The following is an 18,437-nucleotide window of genomic DNA, read 5'->3' on the forward strand; positions in this document are numbered from 1 at the left end:
CGAGGAACGTTTATATGGAAACGACAGGATTTTCTCTTGGGATACGATTATCTCCTTTCCGATGACTATTCCTTTTTTACTGCATTCTTCGCGCCCTCACATTGACGAATAAACACAGAAATTGCGTCCCTATGAAAAACTATGGATTCTATGACGTCTCCTCCTAAATCGAGGAACGTTTCCATGGAAACGACAGTATTTTCATTTGGGATACGGCTATCTCCTTTCCGATGCACTATTCCTTCTTTACTGCATTCCTCGCGCCCTCACATTGACGAATAAACACAGAAATGCGTCCCTATGGAAAACTATGTATTCTATGACGTCTCCTTCTAAATCGAGGAACGTTTCTATGGAAACGACAGGATTTTCTTTTGGGATACGATTATCTCCTTTCCGATTACTATTCCTTTTTTACTGCATTCCTCGCACCCTCACAATGACGAAAAAAACACAGAAATTGCGTCCCTATGAAAAACTATGGATCCTATGACGTCTCCTTCTAAATCGAGGAACGTTTCAATGGAAGCGACAGGATTTTCTTTTGGGATCCGATTATCTCCTTTCCGATGACTATTCCTTCTTTACGGTACTTCTCGCGGTCTCACATTGACGACTAAACTCAGAAAGTGAGTTCCTAAGAAAAACTATGGATTCTATGACGTCTTCTTCTAAATCGAGGAACATTTCTATGGAAACGACAGGAAATTCTTTTGGGATACGACTATGTCCTTTCCGATGCACTATTCCTTCTTTACTGCATTCCTCGCGCCCACACATTGACGAATAAACACAGAAATTGCGTCCCTATGAAAAACTATGGATTCTATGGCATCTCCTTCTAAGTCGAAGAACGTCTCAAAGGGAAACGACAGGATTTTCTTTAGGGATACGACTATCTCCTTTCCGATGCACTATTCCTTCTTTACTGCATTCCTCGCGCCCTCACGCTGACGAATAAACACAATAAAAGCGTCCCTATGAAAAAATATGTTTTCTGTGACGTCTCCTTCTAAATAAAGGAACGTTTCTATGGAAACGAGAGATTTTTCTTTTGGGATACGGCTATCTCCTTACCGATGCACTATTTCTTCTTTACTGCATTCCTCGCGCCCTTACATTGACGAATAAACACAGAAATTGCGTCCCTATCAAAAACTATGGGTTCTATGACGTCTCCTTTTAAATCGAGGTACGTTTCTGTGGAAACGACAGGATTTTCTTTTGGGATACGACTGTCTCCTTTGCGATGCACTGGTCCTTCTTTACTGCATTCCTCGCGCCATCACACTGACGAATAAACACAATAATAGCGTCCCTACGATAAAATATGGTTTCTATGACGTCTCCTTCTAAATCGAGGAACGTTTCTATGGATACGAGAGATTTTTCTTTTGGGATACGGCTATTTCCTTTCCGATGCACTATTCCTTCTTTACTGCATTCCTCGCGCGCTCACATTGACGAATAAACACAGAAATTGCGTCCTTATGAAAAACTGTTTATTCTATGACGTCCCCTTCTAAATCGAGGAACGCTTCTATGGAAACGACAGGATTTTCTTTCGGGATACGGCTATCTCCTTTCCGATGCACTATTCCTTCTTTGCTGCATTCCTCGCGCCCTCGAATTGACGAATAAACACAGAATTTGCGTCCCTATGAAAAACTATTAATTCTATGGCGTCTCCTTCTAAATCGAGGAACGTTTCTATTAAAACGACAGGATTTTCTTTTGAGTTACGGCTATCTCCTTTCCGATGCACTATTCCTTCTTTACTGCATTCCTCGCGCCATCGAATTGACGAATAAACACAGAAAGTGCGCCTCTTTGAAAAACTATGTATTCTATGACGTCTCCTTCTAAATCGAGGAACGTTTCTATGGAAACGACTGGATTTTCTTTTGGGCTACGACTATCTCCTTTCCGATGCACTATTCCTTCTTTACTGCATTCCTCGCGCCCTCGAATTGACGAATAAACACAGAAATTGCGTCCCTATGAAACACTATGGATTCTGTGACGTCTCCTTCTAAATCGAGGTACGTTTCTATGGAAACGAAAGGATTTTCTTTTGAGGTACGACTATCTCCTTTGCGATGCACTATTCCTTCTTTACTGCATTAATCGCGCCCTCGAATTGACGAATAAACACAGAAATTGCGACCCTATGAAAAACTATGGATTTTATGACATCTCCTTCTAAATCGGGGAACGTTTCTATGGAAACGTCAGGATTTTCTTTTGGGATGCGACTATCTCCTTTCCGATGCACTATTCCTTCTTTACTGCATTCCTCGCGCCCACACATTGACGAATAAACACAGAAATTGCGTCCCTATGAAATACTATGGATTCTATGACGTCTCCCGCTAAATCGAGGAACGTTTCTATGGTAACGACAGGACTTTCTTTTGGGCTACGACTATCTCCTTTCCGATGCACTATTCCTTCTTTACTGCATTCCTCGCGCCCTCGAATTGACGAATAAACACAGAAATTGCGTCCCTATGAAAAACTATGGATTCTATGACATCTCCTTTTAAACCGAAGAACGTTTCTATGGAATCGACAGGATTTTCTTTTGGGATGCGACTGTCTCCTTTCCGATGCACTATTCCTTCTTTACTGCTTTCCTCGCGCCCACACATTGACGAATAAACACAGAAATTCCGTCCCTATGAAAAACTATGGATTCTATGACATCTCCTTCTAAATCGAGGAATGTTTCTATTGAAACGACAGGATTTTCTTTTGGAATACGATTATCTCCTTTCCGATTACTATTCCATCTTTACTGCATTCCTCGCGCCCTCACATTGACGAATAAACACAGAAATTGCGTACCAATGAAAAACTATGGATTCTATGACGTCTCCTTCTAAATCGAGTAACGTTTCTATGGAAACGACAGGATTTTCTTTTGTGATACGGCTATCTCCTTTCCGATGCACTATTCCTTCTTTACTGCTTTCCTCGCGCCCACACATTGACGAATAAACACAGAAATTGCGTCCCTATGAAAAACTATGAATTCTATGACGATTCCTTCTAAATCGAGGAACGTTTCTATCGAACCTACAGGATTTTCTGTTGGGATACGGCTATCTCCTTTCCGATGCACTATTCCTTCTTTTCTGCATTCCTCGCGCCCTCACATTGACGAATAAACAGAGAAATTGCGGCCCTATGAAAAACTATGGATTCTATGACGTCTCCTTCAAAATCGAGGAACGTTTCTATGGAAACGACAGGATATTCTTTTGGGTTACGACAATCTCCTTTCCGATGAACTATTCCTTCTTTACTGCATTCCTCGCGCCCTCACATTGACGAATAAACACAGAAATGCGTCCCTATGAAAAACTATGGATTCTATGACGTCTCCTTCTAAATCGAGGAACGTTTATATGGAAACGACAGGATTTTCTTTTGGGATACGGCTATCTCCTTTCCGATGACTATTCCTTTTTTACTGCATTCTTCGCGCCCTCACATTGACGAATAAACACAGAAATTGCGTCCCTATGAAAAACTATGGATTCTATGACGTCTCCTCCTAAATCGAGGAACGTTTCCATGGAAACGACAGTATTTTCATTTGGGATACGGCTATCTCCTTTCCGATGCACTATTCCTTCTTTACTGCATTCCTCGCGCCCTCACATTGACGAATAAACACAGAAATGCGTCCCTATGGAAAACTATGTATTCTATGACGTCTCCTTCTAAATCGAGGAACGTTTCTATGGAAACGACAGGATTTTCTTTTGGGATACGATTATCTCCTTTCCGATTACTATTCCTTTTTTACTGCATTCCTCGCACCCTCACAATGACGAAAAAAACACAGAAATTGCGTCCCTATGAAAAACTATGGATCCTATGACGTCTCCTTCTAAATCGAGGAACGTTTCAATGGAAGCGACAGGATTTTCTTTTGGGATCCGATTATCTCCTTTCCGATGACTATTCCTTCTTTACGGTACTTCTCGCGGTCTCACATTGACGACTAAACTCAGAAAGTGAGTTCCTAAGAAAAACTATGGATTCTATGACGTCTTCTTCTAAATCGAGGAACATTTCTATGGAAACGACAGGAAATTCTTTTGGGATACGACTATGTCCTTTCCGATGCACTATTCCTTCTTTACTGCATTCCTCGCGCCCACACATTGACGAATAAACACAGAAATTGCGTCCCTATGAAAAACTATGGATTCTATGGCATCTCCTTCTAAGTCGAAGAACGTCTCAAAGGGAAACGACAGGATTTTCTTTAGGGATACGACTATCTCCTTTCCGATGCACTATTCCTTCTTTACTGCATTCCTCGCGCCCTCACGCTGACGAATAAACACAATAAAAGCGTCCCTATGAAAAAATACGTTTTCTGTGACGTCTCCTTCTAAATAAAGGAACGTTTCTATGGAAACGAGAGATTTTTCTTTTGGGATACGGCTATCTCCTTACCGATGCACTATTTCTTCTTTACTGCATTCCTCGCGCCCTCACATTGACGAATAAACACAGAAATTGCGTCCGTATCAAAAACTATGGGTTCTATGACGTCTCCTTTTAAATCGAGGTACGTTTCTGTGGAAACGACAGGATTTTCTTTTGGGATACGACTGTCTCCTTTGCGATGCACTGGTCCTTCTTTACTGCATTCCTCGCGCCATCGAATTGACGAATAAACACAGAAAGTGCGCCTCTTTGAAAAACTATGTATTCTATGACGTCTCCTTCTAAATCGAGGAACGTTTCTATGGAAACGACTGGATTTTCTTTTGGGCTACGACTATCTCCTTTCCGATGCACTATTCCTTCTTTACTGCATTCCTCGCGCCCTCGAATTGACGAATAAACACAGAAATTGCGTCCCTATGAAACACTATGGATTCTGTGACGTCTCCTTCTAAATCGAGGTACGTTTCTATGGAAACGAAAGGATTTTCTTTTGAGGTACGACTATCTCCTTTCCGATGCACTATTCCTTCTTTACTGCATTAATCGCGCCCTCGAATTGACGAATAAACACAGAAATTGCGACCCTATGAAAAACTATGGATTTTATGACATCTCCTTCTAAATCGGGGAACGTTTCTATGGAAACGTCAGGATTTTCTTTTGGGATGCGACTATCTCCTTTCCGATGCACTATTCCTTCTTTACTGCATTCCTCGCGCCCACACATTGACGAATAAACACAGAAATTGCGTCCCTATGAATTACTATGGATTCTATGACGTCTCCCGCTAAATCGAGGAACGTTTCTATGGTAACGACAGGTCTTTCTTTTGGGCTACGACTATCTCCTTTCCGATGCACTATTCCTTCTTTACTGCATTCCTCGCGCCCTCGAATTGACGAATAAACACAGAAATTGCGTCCCTATGAAAAACTATGGATTCTATGACATCTCCTTTTAAACCGAAGAACGTTTCTATGGAAACGACAGGATTTTCTTTTGTGATACGGCTATCTCCTTTCCGATGCACTATTCCTTCTTTACTGCTTTCCTCGCGCCCACACATTGACGAATAAACACAGAAATTGCGTCCCTATGAAAAACTATGAATTCTATGACGATTCCTTCTAAATCGAGGAACGTTTCTATCGAACCTACAGGATTTTCTGTTGGGATACGGCTATCTCCTTTCCGATGCACTATTCCTTCTTTTCTGCATTCCTCGCGCCCTCACATTGACGAATAAACAGAGAAATTGCGGCCCTATGAAAAACTATGGATTCTATGACGTCTCCTTCAAAATCGAGGAACGTTTCTATGGAAACGACAGGATATTCTTTTGGGTTACGACAATCTCCTTTCCGATGAACTATTCCTTCTTTACTGCATTCCTCGCGCCCTCACATTGACGAATAAACACAGAAATGCGTCCCTATGAAAAACTATGGATTCTATGACGTCTCCTTCTAAATCGAGGAACGTTTATATGGAAACGACAGGATTTTCTTTTGGGATACGATTATCTCCTTTCCGATGACTATTCCTTTTTTACTGCATTCTTCGCGCCCTCACATTGACGAATAAACACAGAAATTGCGTCCCTATGAAAAACTATGGATTCTATGACGTCTCCTCCTAAATCGAGGAACGTTTCCATGGAAACGACAGTATTTTCATTTGGGATACGGCTATCTCCTTTCCGATGCACTATTCCTTCTTTACTGCATTCCTCGCGCCCTCACATTGACGAATAAACACAGAAATGCGTCCCTATGGAAAACTATGTATTCTATGACGTCTCCTTCTAAATCGAGGAACGTTTCTATGGAAACGACAGGATTTTCTTTTGGGATACGATTATCTCCTTTCCGATTACTATTCCTTTTTTACTGCATTCCTCGCACCCTCACAATGACGAAAAAAACACAGAAATTGCGTCCCTATGAAAAACTATGGATCCTATGACGTCTCCTTCTAAATCGAGGAACGTTTCAATGGAAGCGACAGGATTTTCTTTTGGGATCCGATTATCTCCTTTCCGATGACTATTCCTTCTTTACGGTACTTCTCGCGGTCTCACATTGACGACTAAACTCAGAAAGTGAGTTCCTAAGAAAAACTATGGATTCTATGACGTCTTCTTCTAAATCGAGGAACATTTCTATGGAAACGACAGGAAATTCTTTTGGGATACGACTATGTCCTTTCCGATGCACTATTCCTTCTTTACTGCATTCCTCGCGCCCACACATTGACGAATAAACACAGAAATTGCGTCCCTATGAAAAACTATGGATTCTATGGCATCTCCTTCTAAGTCGAAGAACGTCTCAAAGGGAAACGACAGGATTTTCTTTAGGGATACGACTATCTCCTTTCCGATGCACTATTCCTTCTTTACTGCATTCCTCGCGCCCTCACGCTGACGAATAAACACAATAAAAGCGTCCCTATGAAAAAATATGTTTTCTGTGACGTCTCCTTCTAAATAAAGGAACGTTTCTATGGAAACGAGAGATTTTTCTTTTGGGATACGGCTATCTCCTTACCGATGCACTATTTCTTCTTTACTGCATTCCTCGCGCCCTCACATTGACGAATAAACACAGAAATTGCGTCCCTATCAAAAACTATGGGTTCTATGACGTCTCCTTTTAAATCGAGGTACGTTTCTGTGGAAACGACAGGATTTTCTTTTGGGATACGACTGTCTCCTTTGCGATGCACTGGTCCTTCTTTACTGCATTCCTCGCGCCATCACACTGACGAATAAACACAATAATAGCGTCCCTACGATAAAATATGGTTTCTATGACGTCTCCTTCTAAATCGAGGAACGTTTCTATGGATACGAGAGATTTTTCTTTTGGGATACGGCTATTTCCTTTCCGATGCACTATTCCTTCTTTACTGCATTCCTCGCGCGCTCACATTGACGAATAAACACAGAAATTGCGTCCTTATGAAAAACTGTTTATTCTATGACGTCCCCTTCTAAATCGAGGAACGCTTCTATGGAAACGACAGAATTTTCTTTCGGGATACGGCTATCTCCTTTCCGATGCACTATTCCTTCTTTGCTGCATTCCTCGCGCCCTCGAATTGACGAATAAACACAGAATTTGCGTCCCTATGAAAAACTATTAATTCTATGGCGTCTCCTTCTAAATCGAGGAACGTTTCTATTAAAACGACAGGATTTTCTTTTGAGTTACGGCTATCTCCTTTCCGATGCACTATTCCTTCTTTACTGCATTCCTCGCGCCATCGAATTGACGAATAAACACAGAAAGTGCGCCTCTTTGAAAAACTATGTATTCTATGACGTCTCCTTCTAAATCGAGGAACGTTTCTATGGAAACGACTGGATTTTCTTTTGGGCTACGACTATCTCCTTTCCGATGCACTATTCCTTCTTTACTGCATTCCTCGCGCCCTCGAATTGACGAATAAACACAGAAATTGCGTCCCTATGAAACACTATGGATTCTGTGACGTCTCCTTCTAAATCGAGGTACGTTTCTATGGAAACGAAAGGATTTTCTTTTGAGGTACGACTATCTCCTTTCCGATGCACTATTCCTTCTTTACTGCATTAATCGCGCCCTCGAATTGACGAATAAACACAGAAATTGCGACCCTATGAAAAACTATGGATTTTATGACATCTCCTTCTAAATCGGGGAACGTTTCTATGGAAACGTAAGGATTTTCTTTTGGGATGCGACTATCTCCTTTCCGATGCACTATTCCTTCTTTACTGCATTCCTCGCGCCCACACATTGACGAATAAACACAGAAATTGCGTCCCTATGAAATACTATGGATTCTATGACGTCTCCCGCTAAATCGAGGAACGTTTCTATGGTAACGACAGGACTTTCTTTTGGGCTACGACTATCTCCTTTCCGATGCACTATTCCTTCTTTACTGCATTCCTCGCGCCCTCGAATTGACGAATAAACACAGAAATTGCGTCCCTATGAAAAACTATGGATTCTATGACATCTCCTTTTAAACCGAAGAACGTTTCTATGGAATCGACAGGATTTTCTTTTGGGATGCGACTGTCTCCTTTCCGATGCACTATTCCTTCTTTACTGCTTTCCTCGCGCCCACACATTGACGAATAAACACAGAAATTCCGTCCCTATGAAAAACTATGGATTCTATGACATCTCCTTCTAAATCGAGGAATGTTTCTATTGAAACGACAGGATTTTCTTTTGGAATACGATTATCTCCTTTCCGATTACTATTCCATCTTTACTGCATTCCTCGCGCCCTCACATTGACGAATAAACACAGAAATTGCGTACCAATGAAAAACTATGGATTCTATGACGTCTCCTTCTAAATCGAGTAACGTTTCTATGGAAACGACAGGATTTTCTTTTGTGATACGGCTATCTCCTTTCCGATGCACTATTCCTTCTTTACTGCTTTCCTCGCGCCCACACATTGACGAATAAACACAGAAATTGCGTCCCTATGAAAAACTATGAATTCTATGACGATTCCTTCTAAATCGAGGAACGTTTCTATCGAACCTACAGGATTTTCTGTTGGGATACGGCTATCTCCTTTCCGATGCACTATTCCTTCTTTTCTGCATTCCTCGCGCCCTCACATTGACGAATAAACAGAGAAATTGCGGCCCTATGAAAAACTATGGATTCTATGACGTCTCCTTCAAAATCGAGGAACGTTTCTATGGAAACGACAGGATATTCTTTTGGGTTACGACAATCTCCTTTCCGATGAACTATTCCTTCTTTACTGCATTCCTCGCGCCCTCACATTGACGAATAAACACAGAAATGCGTCCCTATGAAAAACTATGGATTCTATGACGTCTCCTTCTAAATCGAGGAACGTTTATATGGAAACGACAGGATTTTCTTTTGGGATACGGCTATCTCCTTTCCGATGACTATTCCTTTTTTACTGCATTCTTCGCGCCCTCACATTGACGAATAAACACAGAAATTGCGTCCCTATGAAAAACTATGGATTCTATGACGTCTCCTCCTAAATCGAGGAACGTTTCCATGGAAACGACAGTATTTTCATTTGGGATACGGCTATCTCCTTTCCGATGCACTATTCCTTCTTTACTGCATTCCTCGCGCCCTCACATTGACGAATAAACACAGAAATGCGTCCCTATGGAAAACTATGTATTCTATGACGTCTCCTTCTAAATCGAGGAACGTTTCTATGGAAACGACAGGATTTTCTTTTGGGATACGATTATCTCCTTTCCGATTACTATTCCTTTTTTACTGCATTCCTCGCACCCTCACAATGACGAAAAAAACACAGAAATTGCGTCCCTATGAAAACCTATGGATCCTATGACGTCTCCTTCTAAATCGAGGAACGTTTCAATGGAAGCGACAGGATTTTCTTTTGGGATCCGATTATCTCCTTTCCGATGACTATTCCTTCTTTACGGTACTTCTCGCGGTCTCACATTGACGACTAAACTCAGAAAGTGTGTTCCTAAGAAAAACTATGGATTCTATGACGTCTTCTTCTAAATCGAGGAACATTTCTATGGAAACGACAGGAAATTCTTTTGGGATACGACTATGTCCTTTCCGATGCACTATTCCTTCTTTACTGCATTCCTCGCGCCCACACATTGACGAATAAACACAGAAATTGCGTCCCTATGAAAAACTATGGATTCTATGGCATCTCCTTCTAAGTCGAAGAACGTCTCAAAGGGAAACGACAGGATTTTCTTTAGGGATACGACTATCTCCTTTCCGATGCACTATTCCTTCTTTACTGCATTCCTCGCGCCCTCACGCTGACGAATAAACACAATAAAAGCGTCCCTATGAAAAAATACGTTTTCTGTGACGTCTCCTTCTAAATAAAGGAACGTTTCTATGGAAACGAGAGATTTTTCTTTTGGGATACGGCTATCTCCTTACCGATGCACTATTTCTTCTTTACTGCATTCCTCGCGCCCTCACATTGACGAATAAACACAGAAATTGCGTCCCTATCAAAAACTATGGGTTCTATGACGTCTCCTTTTAAATCGAGGTACGTTTCTGTGGAAACGACAGGATTTTCTTTTGGGATACGACTGTCTCCTTTGCGATGCACTGGTCCTTCTTTACTGCATTCCTCGCGCCATCGAATTGACGAATAAACACAGAAAGTGCGCCTCTTTGAAAAACTATGTATTCTATGACGTCTCCTTCTAAATCGAGGAACGTTTCTATGGAAACGACTGGATTTTCTTTTGGGCTACGACTATCTCCTTTCCGATGCACTATTCCTTCTTTACTGCATTCCTCGCGCCCTCGAATTGACGAATAAACACAGAAATTGCGTCCCTATGAAACACTATGGATTCTGTGACGTCTCCTTCTAAATCGAGGTACGTTTCTATGGAAACGAAAGGATTTTCTTTTGAGGTACGACTATCTCCTTTCCGATGCACTATTCCTTCTTTACTGCATTAATCGCGCCCTCGAATTGACGAATAAACACAGAAATTGCGACCCTATGAAAAACTATGGATTTTATGACATCTCCTTCTAAATCGGGGAACGTTTCTATGGAAACGTCAGGATTTTCTTTTGGGATGCGACTATCTCCTTTCCGATGCACTATTCCTTCTTTACTGCATTCCTCGCGCCCACACATTGACGAATAAACACAGAAATTGCGTCCCTATGAATTACTATGGATTCTATGACGTCTCCCGCTAAATCGAGGAACGTTTCTATGGTAACGACAGGACTTTCTTTTGGGCTACGACTATCTCCTTTCCGATGCACTATTCCTTCTTTACTGCATTCCTCGCGCCCTCGAATTGACGAATAAACACAGAAATTGCGTCCCTATGAAAAACTATGGATTCTATGACATCTCCTTTTAAACCGAAGAACGTTTCTATGGAAACGACAGGATTTTCTTTTGGGATGCGACTGTCTCCTTTCCGATGCACTATTCCTTCTTTACTGCTTTCCTCGCGCCCACACATTGACGAATAAACACAGAAATTCCATCCCTATGAAAAACTATGGATTCTATGACATCTCCTTCTAAATCGAGGAATGTTTCTATTGAAACGACAGGATTTTCTTTTGGAATACGATTATCTCCTTTCCGATTACTATTCCTTCTTTACTGCATTCCTCGCGCCCTCACATTGACGAATAAACACAGAAATTGCGTACCAATGAAAAACTATGGATTCTATGACGTCTCCTTCTAAATCGAGTAACGTTTCTATGGAAACGACAGGATTTTCTTTTGTGATACGGCTATCTCCTTTCCGATGCACTATTCCTTCTTTACTGCTTTCCTCGCGCCAACACATTGACGAATAAACACAGAAATTGCGACCCTATGAAAAACTATGAATTCTATGACGACTCCTTCTAAATCGAGGAACGTTTCTATCGAACCTACAGGATTTTCTGTTGGGATACGGCTATCTCCTTTCCGATGCACTATTACTTCTTTTCTGCATTCCTCGCGCCCTCACATTGACGAATAAACAGAGAAATTGCGGCCCTATGAATAACTATGGATTCTATGACGTCTCCTTCAAAATCGAGGAACGTTTCTATGGAAACGACAGGATATTCTTTTGGGTTACGACAATCTCCTTTCCGATGAACTATTCCTTCTTTACTGCATTCCTCGCGCCCTCACATTGACGAATAAACACAGAAATGCGTCCCTATGAAAAACTATGGATTCTATGACGTCTCCTTCTAAATCGAGGAACGTTTATATGGAAACGACAGGATTTTCTTTTGGGATACGATTATCTCCTTTCCGATGACTATTCCTTTTTTACTGCATTCTTCGCGCCCTCACATTGACGAATAAACACAGAAATTGCGTCCCTATGAAAAACTATGGATTCTATGACGTCTCCTTCTAAATCGAGGAACGTTTCCATGGAAACGACAGTATTTTCTTTTGGGATACGGCTATCTCCTTTCCGATGCACTATTCCTTCTTTACTGCATTCCTCGCGCCCTCACATTGACGAATAAACACAGAAATGCGTCCCTATGAAAAACTATGGATTCTATGACGTCCCCTTCTAAATCGAGGAACGTTTCTATGGAAACGACAGGATTTTCTTTTAGGATACGATTATCTCCTTTCCGATTACTATTCCTTTTTTACTGCATTCTTCGCGCCCTCACATTGACGAATAAACACAGAAATTGCGTCCCTATGAAAAACTATGGATTCTATGACGTCTCCTTCTAAATCGAGGAACGTTTCCATGGAAACGACAGTATTTTCTTTTTGGATACGGCTATCTCCTTTCCGATGCACTATTCCTTCTTTACTGCATTCCTCGCGCCCTCACATTGACGAATAAACACAGAAATTGCGTCCCTATGAAAAACTATGGATTCTATGACGTCTCCTTCTAAATCGAGGAACGTTTCTATGGAAACGACAGGATTTTCTATTGGGATACGACTATCTCGTTTCCGATGCACTATTCCTTCTTTACTGCATTCCTCGCACCCTCACAATCACGAATAAACACAGAAATTGCGTCCCTATGAAAAACTATGGATCCTATGACGTCTCCTTCTAAATCGAGGAACGTTTCTATGGAAGCGACAGGATTTTCTTTTGGGATCCGATTATCTCCTTTCCGATGACTATTCCTTCTTTACGGCACTTCTCGCGGTCTCACATTGACGACTAAACTCAGAAAGTGAGTTCCTATGAAAAACTATGGATTCTATGACGTCTTCTTCTAAATCGAGGAACATTTCTATAGAAACGACAGGAAATTCTTTTGGGATACGACTATCTCCTTTCCGATGCACTATTCCTTCTTTACTGCATTCCTCGCGCCCACACATTGACGAATAATCACAGAAATTGCGTCCCTATGAAAAACTATGGATTCTATGGCATCTCCTTCTAAGTCGAAGAACGTTTCAAAGGGAAACGACAGGATTTTCTTTTGGGATACGACTATCTCCTTTCCGATGCACTATTCCTTCTTTACTGCATTCCTCGCGCCCTCACGCTGACGAATAAACACAATAAAAGCGTCCCTATGAAAAAATATGTTTTCTGTGACGTCTCCTTCTAAATAAAGGAACGTTTCTATGGAATCGAGTGATTTTTCTTTTGGGATACGGCTATCTCCTTACCGATGCACTATTTCTTCTTTACTGCATTCCTTGCGCCCTCACATTGACGAATAAACACAGAAATTGCGTCCCTATCAAAAACTATGGGTTCTATGACGTCTCCTTCTAAATCGAGGAACGATTCTGTGGAAACGACAGGATTTTCTTTTGGGATACGACTGTCTCCTTTGCGATGCACTGGTCCTTCTTTACTGCATTCCTCGCGCCATCACACTGACGAATAAACACAATAATAGCGTCCCTACGATAAAATATGGTTTCTATGACGTCTCCTTCTAAATCGAGGAACGTTTCTATGGATACGAGAGATTTTTCTTTTGGGATACGGCTATTTCCTTTCCGATGCACTATTCCTTCTTTACTGCATTCCTCGCGCACTCACATTGACGAATAAACACAGAAATTGCGTCCTTATGAAAAACTGTTTATTCTATGACGTCTCCTTCTAAATCGAGGAACGCTTCTACGGAAACGACAGGATTTTCTTTCGGGATACGGCTATCTCCTTTCCGATGCACTATTCCTTCTTTGCTGCATTCCTCGCGCCCTCGAATTGACGAATAAACACAGAAATTGCGTCCCTATGAAAAACTATTAATTCTATGGCGTCTCCTTCTAAATCGAGGAACGTTTCTATGGAAACGACAGGATTTTCTTTTGAGATACGGCTATCTCCTTTCCGATGCACTATTCCTTCTTTACTGCATTCCTCGCGCCATCGAATTGACGAATAAACACAGAAAGTGCGCCTCTTTGAAAAACTATGTATTCTATGACGTCTCCTTCTAAATCGAGGAACGTTTCTATGGAAACGACAGGATTTTCTTTTGGGCTACGACTATCTCCTTTCCGATGCACTATTCCTTCTTTACTGCATTCCTCGCGCCCTCGAATTGACGAATAAACACAGAAATTGCGACCCTATGAAAAACTATGGATTTTATGACATTTCCTTCTAAATCGAAGAACGTTTCTATGGAAACGACAGGATTTTCGTTTGGGATACGGCTATCTCCTTTCCGATGCACTATTCCTTCTTTACTGCATTCCTCGCACCCTCACATGGACGAATAAACACAGAAATTGCGTCCTATGAAAAACTATGGATTCTATGACGTCTCCTTCTAAATCGGGGAACGTTTCTATGGAAACGTCAGGATTTTCTTTTGGGATGCGACTATCTCCTTTCCGATGCACTATTCCTTCTTTACTGCATTCCTCGCGCCCACACATTGACGAATAAACACAGAAATTGCGTCCCTATGAAAAACTATGGATTCTATGACGTCTCCCGCTAAATCGAGGAACGTTTCTATGGTACCGACAGGACTTTCTTTTGGGCTACGACTATCTCCTTTCCGATGCACTATTCCTTCTTTACTGCATTCCTCGCGCACTCACATTGGCGAATAAACACAGAAATTGCGTTGCTATGAAAAACTATGGATTTAATGACATCTCCTTCTAAATCGAAGAACATTTCTATGGAAACGACAGGATTTTATTTTGTGATACGGCTATCTCCTTTCCGATGCACTATTCCTTCTTTACTGCTTTCCTCACGCCCTCACATTGACGAATAAACACAGAAATTGCGTCCCTATGAAACACTATGTATTCTGTGACGACTCCTTCTAAATTGAAGAACGTTTCTATGGAAACGACAGGATTTTCTTTTGGGCTACGACTATCTCCTTCCGATGCACTGTTCCTTCTTTACTGCATTCCTCGCGCCCTCGAATTGACGAATAAACACAGAAATTGCGTCCCTATGAAAAACTATGGATTCTATGACATCTCCTTTTAAACCGAAGAACGTTCCTATGGAAACGACAGGATTTTCTTTTGGGATGCGACTGTCTCCTTTCCGATGCACTATTCCTTCTTTACTGCTTTCCTCGCGCCCACACATTGACGAATAAACACAGAAATTCCGTCCCTATGAAAAACTATGGATTCTATGACATCTCCTTCTAAATCGAGGAATGTTTCTATTGAAACGACAGGATTTTCTTTTGGAATACGATTATCTCCTTTCCGATTACTATTCCTTCTTTACTGCATTCCTCGCGCCCTCACATTGACGAATAAACACAGAAATTGCGTACCAATGAAAAACTATGGATTCTATGACGTCTCCTTCTAAATCGAGGAACGTTTCTATGGAAACGACAGGATTTTCTTTTGTGATACGGCTATCTCCTTTCCGATGCACTATTCCTTCTTTACTGCTTTCCTCGCGCCAACACATTGACGAATAAACACAGAAATTGCGACCCTATGAAAAACTACGAATTCTATGACGACTCCTTCTAAATCGAGGAACGTTTCTATCGAACCTACAGGATTTTCTGTTGGGATACGGCTATCTCCTTTCCGATGCACTATTACTTCTTTTCTGCATTCCTCGCGCCCTCACATTGACGAATAAACAGAGAAATTGCGGCCCTATGAAAAACTATGGATTCTATGACGTCTCCTTCAAAATCGAGGAACGTTTCTATGGAAACGACAGGATATTCTTTTGGGTTACGACAATCTCCTTTCCAAAGAACTATTCCTTCTTTACAGCATTCCTCGCGCCCTCACATTGACGAATAAACACAGAAATTGCGTCACTATGAAAAACTATGGATTCTATGACGTCTCCTTCTAAATCGAGGAACGTTTCTATGGAAACGACAGGATTTTCTTTTGGGATACGATTATCTCCTTTCCGATGACTATTCCTTTTTTACTGCATTCTTCGCGCCCTCACATTGACGAATAAACACAGAAATTGCGTCCCTATGAAAAACTATGGATTCTATGACGTCTCCTTCTAAATCGAGGAACGTTTCCATGGAAACGACAGTATTTTCTTTTGGGATACGGCTATCTCCTTTCCGATGCACTATTCCTTCTTTACTGCATTCCTCGCGCCCTCACATTGACGAATAAACACAGAAATTGCGTCCCTATGAAAAACTATGGATTCTATGACGTCTCCTTCTAAATCGAGGAACGTTTCTATGGAAACGACAGGATTTTCTTTTGGGATACGACTATCTCGTTTCCGATGCACTATTCCTTCTTTACTGCATTCCTCGCACCCTCACAATGACGAATAAACACAGAAATTGCGTCCCTATGAAAAACTATGGATCTTATGACGTCTCCTTCTAAATCGAGGAACGTTTCTATGGAAGCGACAGGATTTTCGTTTGGGATCCGATTATCTCCTTTCCGATGACTATTCCTTCTTTACGGCACTTCTCGCGGTCTCACATTGACGACTAAACTCAGAAAGTGAGTTCCTATGAAAAACTATGGATTCTATGACGTCTTCTTCTAAATCGAGGAACATTTCTATGGAAACGACAGGAAATTCTTTTGGGATACGACTATCTCCTTTCCGATGCACTATTCCTTCTTTACTGCATTCCTCGCGCCCACACATTGACGAATAATCACAGAAATTGCGTCCCTATGAAAAACTATGGATTCTATCGCATCTCCTTCTAAGTCGAAGAACGTTTCAAAGGGAAACGACAGGATTTTCTTTTGGGATACGACTATCTCCTTTCCGATGCACTATTCCTTCTTTACTGCATTTCTCGCGCCCTCACGCTGACGAATAAACACAATAAAAGCGTCCCTATGAAAAAATATGTTTTCTGTGACGTCTCCTTCTAAATAAAGGAACGTTTCTATGGAAACGAGAGATTTTTCTTTTGGGATACGGCTATCTCCTTACCGATGCACTATTTCTTCTTTACTGCATTCCTCGCGCCCTCACATTGACGAATAAACACAGAAATTGCGTCCCTATCAAAAACTATGGGTTCTATGACGTCTCCTTCTAAATCGAGGAACGTTTCTGCGGAAACGACAGGATTTTCTTTTGGGATACGACTGTCTCCTTTGCGATGCACTGGTCCTTCTTTACTGCATTCCTCGCGCCATCACACTGACGAATAAACACAATAATAGCGTCCCTACGATAAAATATGGTTTCTATGACGTCTCCTTCTAAATCGAGGAACGTTTCTATGGATACGAGAGATTTTTCTTTTGGGATACGGCTATCTCCTTTCCGATGCACTATTCCTTCTTTGCTGCATTCCTCGCGCCCTCGAATTGACGAATAAACACAGAACTTGCGTCCCTATGAAAAACTATTAATTCTATGGCGTCTCCTTCTAAATCGAGGAACGTTTCTATGGAAACGACAGGATTTTCTTTTGAGATACGGCTATCTCCTTTCCGATGCACTATTCCTTCTTTACTGCATTCCTCGCGCCATCGAATTGACGAATAAACACAGAAAGTGCGCCTCTTTGAAAAACTATGTATTCTATGACGTCTCCATCTAAATCGAGGAACGTTTCTATGGAAACGACAGGATTTTCTTTTGGGCTACGACTATCTCCTTTCCGATGCACTATTCCTTCTTTACTGCATTCCTCGCGCCCTCGAATTGACGAATAAACACAGAAATTGCGTCCCTATGAAACACTATGGATTCTGTGACGTCTCCTTCTAAATCGAGGTACGTTTCTATGGAAACGAAAGGATTTTCTTTTGGGTACGACTATCTCCTTTCCGATGCACTATTCCTTCTTTACTGCATTAATCGTGCCCTCGAATTGACGAATAAACACAGAAATTGCGACCCTATGAAAAACTATGGATTTTATGACATCTCCTTCTAAATCGAAGAACGTTTCTATGGAAACGACAGGATTTTCGTTTGGGATACGGCTATCTACTTTCCGATGCACTATTCCTTCTTTACTGCATTCCTCGCACCCTCA

Source organism: Schistocerca cancellata, unplaced genomic scaffold (assembly GCF_023864275.1).
Source record: "Schistocerca cancellata isolate TAMUIC-IGC-003103 unplaced genomic scaffold, iqSchCanc2.1 HiC_scaffold_718, whole genome shotgun sequence".
NCBI lineage: Eukaryota > Metazoa > Arthropoda > Insecta > Orthoptera > Acrididae > Schistocerca > Schistocerca cancellata.